This window comes from Macrobrachium rosenbergii, chromosome 36, assembly GCF_040412425.1.
Source record: "Macrobrachium rosenbergii isolate ZJJX-2024 chromosome 36, ASM4041242v1, whole genome shotgun sequence".
Lineage (NCBI taxonomy): Eukaryota > Metazoa > Arthropoda > Malacostraca > Decapoda > Palaemonidae > Macrobrachium > Macrobrachium rosenbergii.
Genome location: NC_089776.1, coordinates 7,777,918 through 7,791,446, shown reverse-complemented (window position 1 = coordinate 7,791,446; position 13,529 = coordinate 7,777,918). Strand labels below are relative to the sequence as shown.

The 13,529-nt window shown below is 35.9% G+C and overlaps 1 protein-coding gene across 8 annotated transcripts in view; it reads right to left on the bottom strand.

Moving 5' to 3' along the window:
* Positions 1-13,529, bottom strand: part of LOC136856597 (ligand of Numb protein X 2-like) — a 582,959-nt gene that overhangs the window by 487,982 nt on the left and 81,448 nt on the right. The window contains exon 1 of one of the 8 annotated variants that reach the window (XM_067134519.1): positions 2,476-3,102. The exons of the other annotated variants lie outside the window; for them this stretch is intronic. The gene's annotated coding sequence lies outside the window, so the exon portion shown is untranslated. Of the gene's footprint in view, positions 1-2,475; positions 3,103-13,529 lie in introns of those variants that run through there. 8 annotated transcript variants of the gene reach the window in all.

Genomic DNA, 13,529 nt, shown 5'->3' with positions numbered 1-13,529 from the left:
ATATATACATATATATATATATATATATATATATATATATATATATATATATATATATATATATATATATATATATAAAAGATATTTGGACATATTTTCTCTCATGCAATTTCTACTGAAGTTAATGGCATTTTTCACAGATACTATCTTTTATAAAGACTTTAAATCAGATTGTATCTACGAACAATGCCAGTAACTTCAACAGAATTTTATATAGAATATTTATATATATATATATATATATATATATATATATATATATATATATATATATATATATATATAATCATTGTATACAAAATCCTCAATTTAAATCATCATCAGACTTTAAATAAACCACTACGATCACCAATAACCAACTCATTATCTACCGTAAATACATACGCGAGTAAACAGAAGGAAAAACGAACACAACAAATAAAAATAACAGAGAAACAAATAAATAAAAGCGAGTTCAAACTGAAGCCTTTCATCCGCCCGCTATCAGATAATCTCAGTTCCATCATGGCCTCCGTCTGATAATATATCTGAGAGGAATTTTAACGAAGAGCTTTACGTCCAGTTTGTAAGCACTCTCTCTCTCTCTCTCTCTCTCTCTCTCTCTCTCTCTCTCTCTCTCACCTCCCGTGAAAAAATAAAAATTAAATAAAATTTCGCATGAGGAAAACACGTAATGGTTAACGATTTCAGACATACATACATACACAAATACAAAATACATACATACATACATGTATATAATATATATACATATACATACCCATATATGTATATATATATATATGCACGCATATATAAAACTAACCACAGTACGTATTTGCAAGCACAATTACATTATTCACAGAAAGTATTCACAAAAACAAACACTGGAATATATGTGGATGCCCACAAACCCACTTCTGACCTTGAAAGACGTAAAGAGCGGATGAACATAACAATTAATCCTTGCTTTAGCTGTGATACAATCTCCGGATGAGACGAGAAGGAGAGAAATGATTTCATCCACATATCTGCAAAGCACTGTACGTATCTGTTTTGAAAAAGAGATGCACCTCGATGAATGCCTACAGTGCACCGCGTGAGGTGCACTGACGGCGCTATCCGCCTACGGGGGAATCGAAGGGAAAGAAGAGAGATTTTCTCTCGAAACGACACGGCCCAGTGACTTCCAGATTCCAGACTCGGCTTGTACCTTTATCCAAAGGGATCTCGATCTTGTACGCCTCGCTAAAAATGATTCCGGATACAAGTATGCCAGCCGTGTCTTTGTTGCAAGAGATGTACCCTCTCCAATTATCCCCTTCCCACGGTAACATTTACAAGAGAGAGAGAGAGAGAGAGAGAGAGAGAGAGAGAGAGAGAGAGAGAGAGAGAGAGAGAGGCTTTTGTAAATACGATTTTGACCGTAATAACATCAACTGAATAAGCAGCAATTTTTTTTTATCTCAATTTCATTCCAAAATTCCAAGCATGACCGTTTTACATACCACTACCAGTATTTCGCAAAAACACGAGTACATCTTAATAATTAAATGTTCCGGACGGTTTATGAATCGAAGTGAGAATAAATTAAAATTATCCTGTTGCAAATACAGGCCACAAATGTTCCATGAAATAATGACAATAAAAACAAGTAAAAAATACGGCCAAGTTTCTTCGGCGCAATCGAGTTTTCTGTACAGAGCATAATCACGGCCACCGAAAATAGATCTATCTTTCGGTGGTCTCGGTATAATGCTGTATGAGCCGCGCCCCACGAAACTTTAACCACGGGCCGGTGGTGGCCTCTCATATATCGTTACCAGAAGCACGATTATGGCTAAATTTAACCTTGAATAAAATAAAAAACTACTGAGGCTAGAGGGCTGCAATTTGGTATGTTTGATGATTGGAGGGTGGATAATCAACATGCCAATTTGCAGCCCTCTAGCCTCATTAGTTTTTACAGAAAGCAGAATCATTGAGGTTAAATTCGGACCCTCAAACTCTTCAACGACCCACAGCATGCGGACGGCCCAAACAGGGTATGGTCAAAGCCATGGCACAGAACATGGATCCTGGGATCTCTTTTCTTAATGAAATAAAGCTCAAAAGGTATTCTTGATATATAAGTTATATATACAGACATAGGAATATATATATCATATTATATATCCCATATATAAACTCTTCATTCACACGACCCATAGCATTTATATATCATATACATATACACTTTTGATTATATATAAGGGTATTTGGCTCTAGATATCAATAAAACATTTCTACAACCATGGACACCTTTTTTACAGATGATTCTCTTTCAAAAGTACATTTCAAATTCACATAAAAGAAAATCTCAAAAAGCTATAATTAATGTATTCTTCACATCCACACATCTCTAAAATGTCGTTACCCACGAAGAGAAACGCACTAGAAATAAACTGTATATGAATGGCAGACGCAGCGACTTGGAACAACAGAACCAATACGTACCTAGGACACTAGAAGGCCAGATGCCATAACACGTACAAGAGCAGCAGTAAGGTGAAGATTACGACGTAGTTATTGAACATTGCTCTCTGCTCCGTACCCTGAGCGAGCATCTTGGCTTCTGAGAGGTGTGGTGTGGGCAAGGGGGGAGAATGGGAGATATCTTTCTTAAGAGTGGCTGACTCAGGATTAAACAAATGGAACCGTCAACAGGAACTTGCGTTCGCCTTCAAAAGGTGTGGGAAGTTTTGTGGACGAATTAACAAAGGCAGTAAAGTTTAACTGACGAGTGAACAAAGGCAGTAAGTACATTCAACTATGATTCATGAGAGGCTGGACACTTGCTTCCCTGAGGTCAGGAAAAACTAAAGGGGAAATGTTTTCAGTAAACTCTACTTATTGAAAATAGGTTTAGGTATCGTTCTGTTCAGAAACCGTCGACAACGAACCACCATCCACAAGAAAACTTTTTTTTGTTTTTGGTTTTTTCTGGAATAAGCAGATGCCCTGAGGAATCCCTCCAAGATGATCCTTTCCGAGAAGGGACTGTGGCACAGACAAGGTCTGCTTGCTATTGTACCCCGGAGGCCTGCAAAGCACTGCGAGATCTTTTGGGCCCAGGGGTCGCCAGATGAATTTCGGTCGAAGGCAAGCACACACACACACACACACACACACGTCATCTATACACAAGCAGGGGCAAATTCATCAAGATCTGGAGAGATGTCCAAAAAGAGTGCATCGCCTCGTCCCCCTAATGATCTGGGTGGGATGCGATTCGCAGGGGGGGTGGGGGGTTTGGAGAAGGGAGTGGCTAAATGAATAACGGGGGGGAGGAGGCCCTGTCGGGAGGGGCGTAGCCTCCGGGCGACATTGGAAGATCAGGAGAAAGAAATGAGGTGATAAAAGTTACAATATTAGGATTTATTTAATGACTCGATTGGATTATGCAGCGGCCTTGGGGAGAGAGAGAGAGAGAGAGAGAGAGAGAGAGAGAGAGAGAGAGAGAGAGAGAGAGAGAGAGAGAGAGAGAGAGAGAGACTGGAAGATCAGGAGAAAAATGAGGTGATAAATGATTACAATATTAGGATTTTTCTTCAATAACAACTGGATTTTACCAATTTTACAGCCCTGGGGACAGAGAGAGAGAGAGAGAGAGAGAGAGAGAGAGAGAGAGAGAGAGAGAGAGAGAGACGCAAAACCGCGGGTGTCGTAGGTCACGGTAAAATCTGACACACGGATAAATACCGATTTCCTGTCCCTTTTCCCCACCAAGGATGCAACTGCAAGCAGCTGCTGTTTGTCGGCAACGGAGAGACGAAGATCAACAAGCCTCGGGCTAAAAATGAGCCTACTCTATCTAGTCTTGAGGGCATTAAGAACATCAAGAATATGGAGGGGCCGAGATGGATTGTTTACGGAACCCTTCTGAAAACGGGGAGGGGAGAAAAATTGCGACTGAACCACCAGCGGGTTGCACGCGGTGCCCACACAAAGGCACCTCACTGCAGATGTCGAAGTTGATAAGAAAAGAGAGAGAGAGAGAGAGAGAGAGAGAGAGAGAGAGAGAGAGAGAGAGAGAGCATATTTACAAAGAAAACCACACAAATTTCAGGGTGAAATTTATTAGAAAATATTTGGAAAGAGAGAGACAGAATATTTACGAAAAAAAACCTGATGAATTTGACGGTGATAATTATTAGAAAATATGAAATGAACCATACAGAGAGAGAGAGAGAGAGAGAGAGAGAGAGAGAGAGAAAGAGAGAGAGCATTAGAGAGAGAGCAATTTACAAAAAAAACCACACAAATTTCAGGGTAAAACTTATTAGAAAATATTTGGAAGAGAGAGTGAGAGAGAATATTTCTAAAAAAAACTGATGAATTTGACGGTGATAATTATTAGAAAAATGAAATGAAATGAACCAGAGAGAGAGAGAGAGAGAGAGAGAGAGAGAGAGAGAGAGAGAGAGAGAGAAAGCATATTTACAAAGAAAAATTATTGACCAACCTGATAGTTAAAGTCAATAAATATCAAAACAGAAGATATCAAAGAAAACCCGACCAACCTGATAGTTAAAGAGTAAATATCAAAAAATAGAGAGAGAGAGAGAGAGAGAGAGAGAGAGAGAGAGAGAGAGAGAGAGAGAGAGAGAGAGAGGGCAGATTTATATTCCCAAAGAAAGCATTCAAACTTCATTTAAAATTAAAATACAAAAGATTAAATGACCTGTACATACACGCTTAAAACCAGTTATCGCAACGGCTACACAAGTCATACGTATACGGAAAATAATCTATGACCCTCATAATTCTTTAAAGGTTCCGAAATTAGGGGAAAAAATGGAAGAAAACCTGAACAACGAACTAAATCAAAAATACAGTTCCATCCATCACAGACCCAATACGAACCGGTCACAAAGGAACGCCCACCCACCTATACGGTCTCTCTCTCTCTCTCTCTCTCTCTCTCTCTCTCTCTCTCTCTCTCTCTCTCTCTCTCTGTATGATTCATTTCATATTTTCTAATAATTATCACCGTCAAATTCGTCAGGTTTTTTTTTAAATATTCTCTCTCTCTCTCTCTCTCTCTCTCTCTCTCTCTCTCTCTCTCTCTCTCTTTGTATGATTCATTTCATATTTTCTAATAATTCTCAAATTCTCTTTTTCTCTCTCTCTCTCTCTCTCTCTCTCTCTCTCTCTCTGCAAGTTTTATTTGATATCTTCTTCTATTATTTGATATTACTGTTGATTAAATTTGTCAACTTTTCTTTGTCAATATGCTTCCACTCTCTCTCTCTCTCTCTCTCTCTCTCTCTCTCTCTCTCTCTCTCTCTCTCTCTCTCTCTCTCTCTCATTAAAATTCCGATAGTAATAATGGACCACCCACACTCACACCCACATCCACACCCACACCCACACACACATATATGTATATATATACATATGTATACATACATATACATATATTCTGTGCGCGCTCGCATGTATACGATCATTTATGCATGTACACTGTATACTCATGCAGGTTATACAAATGTACCGGTACTAATTAAAGGTGTCTTTAATTATCTTACAGCAAAACAGCCAGTAATTACCTGCCTCCATCACTGCAAGCTAATTAAAATGCAGAAGTCTATTCTTTACCAGAAATATATATTAGCTCTTAATTTTACTTTAAGAACACTCAAATGATTTTGCTTTATAATTTACTAGTTTGCTATGTTCCGGTATTTTTCAACATATGTGCTTTCCACATAATAATAATAATAATAATAATAATAATAATAATAATAATAATAATAATAATAATAATAATAATTAAACATTCCTCGTATCATATCTATTTCAACATCGCCGAAAACAAAAATCATGTTTAACCATTATAAGAAAACCTGAATGATCGTAAATGGATATATATTAAGTCTCACAAAATATATTTTCATATAAAATTAATAGCACAAATAGATTCAATCTAGATTTTTAAAAATGTCACGTATTATGAAACTTAAGGTATTCAGCGAAGAGAACCCTTAACAAAATTAAACAGATATATATATATATATATATATATAATAAAATTAAATATATATATATATATATATATATATATATATATATATATATAAATATATATATATATGTATATATAAATATACAATATATACATACACACACACAAAACAACACACACTTAAACAACAAAAAGCTTCGTCAACGTCAAGAAATTAAGAAAATGAAAACTATTTACCGTCAAATTAAAATAGCAAAACTAAAAACAACTGAGCTAAGATGGAACTTGGGAACACAGAGGCATGAGGGGTTAGAGGCGACACAGTTTAAAAAGTGAAACAAATCAAAAATCGTGTTTAGAAGACCAACATTATGGAAAAACAATCAACAACACAGTCTGATCACGTTGTCTGGTAGAGGGATTAAAAAGCAAATGTAGAGGCGAGAAATAGGTGAAGTTAAGAAGCAGATTGGTTTTATCAGTCGCCATTTTTTACTAAAAAGTTCGAAAAAAAGCAATGAAATCGTAAAAAAAAAAAACATTTAAAGCAAGATAAAGGCAAAATGAATTCCAAACTAAAGAACAACTTAACGAAGGTCGAAAAAGGCAACGATATCGTTAATAAAAAAACACGACCAAGACACATTTAAGTCAAGGTGAAGACAATAAAAACAAAGATTAAATTAGGGAAGAACTTAACGACTCCTGAAGAATGAGGAACAGTCAGTAACTTCAATAATGAGCTGGCGATGACGTCTGTAAACAAGAGTCCATTAGGACTCCCTCTTGCATAACATACTTTCGGGAAGGGGGGGGGCGACGAATCGGTCCCAGCCACAAAAGAACGAATAAAAAAAAAGAAATGTAGAAAGAAACAGAAAAATGAACAGAAAAAAGACTAAATGGGGGTGAAAAATCAAGAGAAATCTCTCTGGGTAGCTCTGTACTGTATCAAGAAGGCTCTGGGTAGCTCTGTACTGAATCAAGAAGGCTCAGGGTAGCTCTCTGTACTGAATCAAGAAGGCTCTGGGTAGCTCTCTGTACTGAATCAAGAAGGCTCTGGGTAGCTCTCTCTGCTGAATCAAGAAGGCTCTGGATAGCTATCTGTATTGTATCAAGAAGGCTCTGGGTAGCTCCCTGTACTGTACCAAGAAGGCTCTGGGTAGCTCTCTGTACTGTATCAAGAAGGCTCTGGGTAGCTCTTTGTACTGTACAGAGAAATCTCTGGGTAACTCTCTGTACTGTACAGAGAAATCAATGGGTAGCTCTCTGTACTGTACTGAGAAATCTCGCTCTCTGTACCGTACCAAGAAATCTCTAGATAGCTCTCTCTGCACTGTACCAAAAAATCTCTGGGTAGCTCTCTGTACCGTATCAAGAATGCTCTGGGTAGCTCTCTGTACTGTGTCAAGAATGTTCTGGGTAGCACTCTGTACTGTATCAAGAATGCTCTGGGTAGTTCTCTGTACTCTCTCGTTATGTGCAATGTCGTCAGGAGCCTGTAAGCTCGCCAACAAGACTCCCAGGGAGCACACGAATTTATGCACGTACACTGACATACATAAAAACGTACACACATAAACACACCTACACACTTACACACATACGCAGAATGTTTATTTGCCTGGAATGTCTCTCTTGGCAAGGTAAGATCGTTTTGGTAAACCATCCATTGTTGATCAGGGGGAATATTTTTCCCCCCTGAGCGTGACTGACATCGGAAATCAAATTCTTCCTGAAATCGGGGGAGGGTTCAGGATGCTTAGTCATCGCGGGAGATAAACAAGGGGAAGATAAGGAGGATTTTAAAAAAAACAAGTCAAGGTGTAAGAGAATGAGAAAAACAAGCTGATAAAAGCATAAAACAGGTTTAACCATCACCCCCAACGCCCGCACCCCACCCCCCTCTCTCTCTCACTCCCACTAATACACACACAATCCATCATAATTCAATTTGCAAGTCTTGGATTTCATTCTACTTATCAGTTCGGTAAATGGCGATAATGACAACAGCTGAGAAAAACCGGTTAAACACTAACATCAAATTCGTCTTGGATTTCTCATAATCAAAATTCGTCCGTCATATCTGGCTTGAAGGTCTGCGGTTTCACAGACTTCCTTGCAGGCAAACACAGTTTGGCTTTAAGGTCTGAAATTTCACAGACTTCCCTGCAGGCAAACACAGTTTGGCTTTAAGGTCTGAAATTTCACAGACTTCCTTGCAGGCAAACACAATCTGACTTTAAGTTCTGCAGTTTCACAGACTTCCCTGCAGGCAAACACGACTTGACTTTAAGGTCTGCGGTTTCACAGACTTCCTTGCATGCAGGCAAACGCAAACACACAGACATACATACCAAACTTCAAAAGCTATAAAGGGCAGTCAGTGATTGCAAACTTCACCAAACGCGTTTAGCACAATTTACCAAAAATACTCTGCAAAGCGTCCATATATTTTTTACTTATACAATGACGTCCCTACCATGGGTACCCAAATACTGTCATAATTTTTTTTTCTTTTCAAAAAATAGTAAGTTTTTTTTGTGCATTCATACAAAACACATCAGTGACATTAACGATACACGGAGAGATACGAAAAAACTTCGGTGTACATTAAAATTTGGGCACTTGTTCCCTTAGAATATTGTGAATTGTCCATCAGCTATCACGTAATGCAGACAAAAACGTGAATTAATTAAGTGAAGGAAAATCACAACAAGAAATATTATTTATTACTGTATATATATAAACATATACATTATATAATAATTTTATCACTTACACATTTGTTCTTTGCATTAATACAATTACTGACAGGTCTTCATTCAAACTGGATGGTATCTAGCGGAGATATTTATTCAAGAAAGGTTACAACCTTTCTAGGATTAACGGATACCTGACAATGAGGACTGTTTGTCCTAGAAAGCTTGTGACTTTTCCTGAATAAATATCTCGGCTAGATACCATCCAGTTTTACTGAGGTCCTGTCAATGTATATAGTATATATATATATATATATATATATATATATATATATATATATATATATATATGTAATATACATACATACATACATATAATATATATATATATATATATATATATATAATGGCTAGAAAAATACATTTTCATGGCATAAATACGTAAGTAATTCATATTATTGTGTAATATCCTTATTCACAGACACAATACACGCGCGTGCGCGCACATACACACTCCTCTGTGTGTATGATTTATGTACGTTTATGTGCATATATATGTAGAATCTACTGGTCACTTTTACCAGACGCATATGTAATTCTAATAGCCACAATGCCCTCTTAACTTCTCGAATATATATATATATATATATATATATATATATATATATATATATATATATATATATATATATATATATATATATATATATATATGAAGAGAGAGAGAGAGAGAGAGAGAGAGAGAGAGAGAGAGAGAGAGAGAGAGGGACTCACGGTATATAAAGTATAAAGCCTAACTTATTATACCCCCCTAAAGAAAGACTCAATTAACAAATTACATTACAGAATGAAAGACGCGCATCACTCACACAACAATATAAGAAAATACACAAAGCACCCCGGGCTAAACAATTCAGAAATAAAATACCTTCCTTTAAACAAAACATGAAAGGAAAAAAAAGAATTGATGTTTATATCAACATTCTCTCGAGTCCGCCACACACCCTCCTACCACCTACCACCACCGCCACCACCCCGCCATCGAGTGAGAGGTGCCAGTTCGTCAATAAACATGTCATCTATTCTAATTATACGCGTGTGTTCCCGCATCCCTTTCCTCCTATTGGTCCAAGGTGATAATGACGCCCCTGAATATTTCAGGCCATTTAGAAAATGCTGGTGGGTGGGTCTTATCGGGGCGAGGGCGGGGAGATGGGTGGAGTGAAGGCGTGGGGGGGAGAGGGATTTAATATTTCGTGTCATGTGTTGAAAATATTAATGGGTATTCTCAATGGTGGGAGAGACCTGGCGTATTATATCAAATCATTTGAAAACAGACGGTTCTGTTGGAGATGCGACAAGATACGTTAATATATCAACGTAATAATTGTTTCTTATAAAACACTTCGTAATACATGAATTAATGAGAGTCAGGTAAGGACACGATATGTAAAGTAACATAAAAAAATTGGCAATTTCTTTCCACAGACAGTTCAGAAAATGCCTGATATAAATAAAAGGAGTAAATGAGATGTGGAAATGATTTCCTAGTAGGTCATGCGAAAGATTATTTGCCATTCTGAAATGCAAACAAGAATTATGAAAATTAACTTTATATATATACAATATACTGTATATATATAAAATATATATAATATCTATATATACGAGTACATATACAGTCTACAAAAATAATTTTCATGACATATATTATATATATATATATAGGAAAGTTTTGTAAATACATATTCTATCATATTTTATTTCTCGCCACGACTGTTACGACCTGAGCGCTTTCCCTGAGCCACGAGAAGTGGCAAAACTCTTGCAGGAAATTTATTACCAAATAAAAATTTCCCGTTTTAGAGACACGATGATGCAGCTATACGTGTGTATAAGGTCCTCTAAAGGAGGCAAGGTCCGGGATCAAGGGTCAAGATAATGCACAGGGTGACCATGGAGAAAAATATACAGAAAAGGGAATTGGGTTACTTATTTCATGGTTATATATATATATGTATATATATATATAATATAATATATATATATATATATATATATATATATATATATATATATATATATATATATATATATATATATATATATATATATATATATATATATATATATATATATATATATATATATGGTGTTGTCCTCATTAAGAAGTGAAAATCTTGCGTTACACACAGGAGATTTTAATGAACAAAACAAGGTAAGAACAACAGTATTCTAATAATAATAATAATAATAATAATAATAATAATAATAATAATAATAATAATAATAATAATAATAATAATAATAATTTGAGAAACCTGAATACTTTTTCAAACTGACGGTAAACAAAATCATTATTATTATTATTATTATTATTATTATTATTATTATTATTATTATTATTATTATTATTATTATTATTATTATTATTATTATTATTATCTTTTCATATGGAACAAGCCCACCAAAGGGGCCACTGACTTGAAATTCAAGATTCCAAAGAATATTATGGTGTTCATTCGAGAGAAATAACAGAAGGTAATGGAAAATACAAAAAAGAGGAGATGAGTACTAGAAAAACAGATAAATTAAGAAACTGATAAACAGATAGATAAAAATGTAAGTAAATCATTAAAATACAAGGAGAACTTTCGAACGAACTGTATGAAGGAAAGAAATGCAGAGAAAAAAATGGAAAGTTCAGCCAATCTCTTTTGGACTCGACTTCTCAAACTAAGAACCACTCCAGATGAGAGAGAGAGAGAGAGAGAGAGAGAGAGAGAGAGAGAGAGAGAGAGAGAGAGCATTTAAGGCTACGTAAAAAAAACCTGACTTGGATTTCAGGAATGAAAAAAGAGTGCATTTGAGCAAAGAAAAGGCTTAAAAAAACCTGACTTGGATTTCAGGAATGAAAAAAAGGTGTCGGACACTTGAGCAAAGAAATAGGCTTAAAATACACCACCGAAAAAAAGGGGCCTCTCATGGCTAAATGGGCGACTAACGACAAAGGCAGTTACACGATGGTTTCAGTAAAGTCTCTAAAGATGCTTTTGACCAAGAAGAAGAAGAAGAAGAAGAAGGAGGAGAGAGAGAGAGAGAGAGAGAGAGAGAGAGAGAGAGAGAGAGAGAGAGAGAGAGAGATTCTAGAAGTTACACATATCTGCAACTGTAAGGGAGTTTCAGTAAAGTCTCTAAAGATGCTTTTAACCAAGAAGAAGAAGAAGAAGAAGAAGAAGAGAGAGAGAGAGAGAGAGAGAGAGAGAGAGAGAGAGAGAGAATCCTTCGCTCATATGAAAGGAAGACTATAAATGAATGAATGAATGACACATTTGTTCACTGGAATCGCCCACGTATTGAAATAGCAAAAGGGGAGAGAGAGAGAGAGAGAGGGGGAGAGAAAGAGAGAGAGAGAGAGAGAGAGAGAGAGAGTCCTTCTTATAGACTGAAGCAAGACTATTGATGAATGACACATTTGCTCACTGGAATCGCAAACGTATTGAAGAGGCAAAAGGAGAGAGAGAGAGAGAGAGAGAGAGAGAGAGAGAGAGAGAGAGAGAGAGATCGCATAGCAGATTTGGGAGGAACATTTGAGGTCGTTCCTAATCTGCATAGCAGTCTTCCTACGCGACTAAAGTGCTCATCTCCTATTCCTCCAAGGACTGACTCTCTCTCTCTCTCTCTCTCTCTCTCTCTCTCTCTCTCTCTCTCTCTCTCTCTCTTCTTCTTCTTCTTCATAAGCATCTTAAACTTCCTTACAATTGCAGAAAAGTGTAACTTCTCTCTCTCTCTCTCTCTCTCTCTCTCTCTCTCTCTCTCTCTCTCTCTCTCCTAGTCCCACGCCTCCTTGGTCACTTCTCGCCCCTTTTACTGACTTTTCATCCGTCACTTGTTCCTTATTCATTCCATTATTATTTAATGTCCTAATTATCGGCGTTTACTCGCGAGTTTCCCATCACTACATTTGCTGGTGTCATTATTAACACTGCTGTTATTTTAATATTTTACTTACATTTTTATTTACATTTTTATTTATTTTGTTATTTTATGTTTTTCTAATAACTGATATCTCCTTTTTCTGTATTAAAATTTACCTAATGTTACTTTTTTTCGAATGAACTCCTTAATATTCTTTGCAAGCTTGAATTTCAAGTCAGTGGCCCCTTTGGTGGGCTTGTTCCATATGAATAAGGTTCATCTTCTAAATAATAATAATAATAATAATAATAATAATAATAATAATAATAATAATAATAATAATTTGTCTATTTATTTATTATCATCTTTCATTTTCATTTCATGAAATGGAGGTTACACACATTCGGGAACGTTTTTATTTTATTTATATATAAATATACAATTACGTATACAAACAAGAAATGTTAAATGCAAAATATGGCCGTTAGCGTTTCAAAATCACGTATCAATATTTATCAAAATTTTAAAAAATTTTCCTAAATGTGTCTATGCCCTATCTAACACGAAAAATCAATATAGAATAATTATTACATGATTTACATACCCCCTGCAGTAAAAATGAATTATTGGGAAAAGAGAGAGACTTAATTCTAAAATAAACGGCTGACGCAGCCATAATTTTTAATGGAAGTTGTTTTACGAGATTTTTTTTTTTTTACGAATATCTGGTGAAGATGGTCCTATCGAGATTACTTGGTCCATCTTCATCAATTTCCCTTCGTCTCATTCGTATAAATCTACACTTACCCATTTCGTCTATCGTAACTGAGGATTAATACACACAAAAAAATAAAAAAAAAAATCCGAAAATCTTGAATATTGTTCTTTGCCAATATCAGACGTAGAGGTTATCAGATTACTTC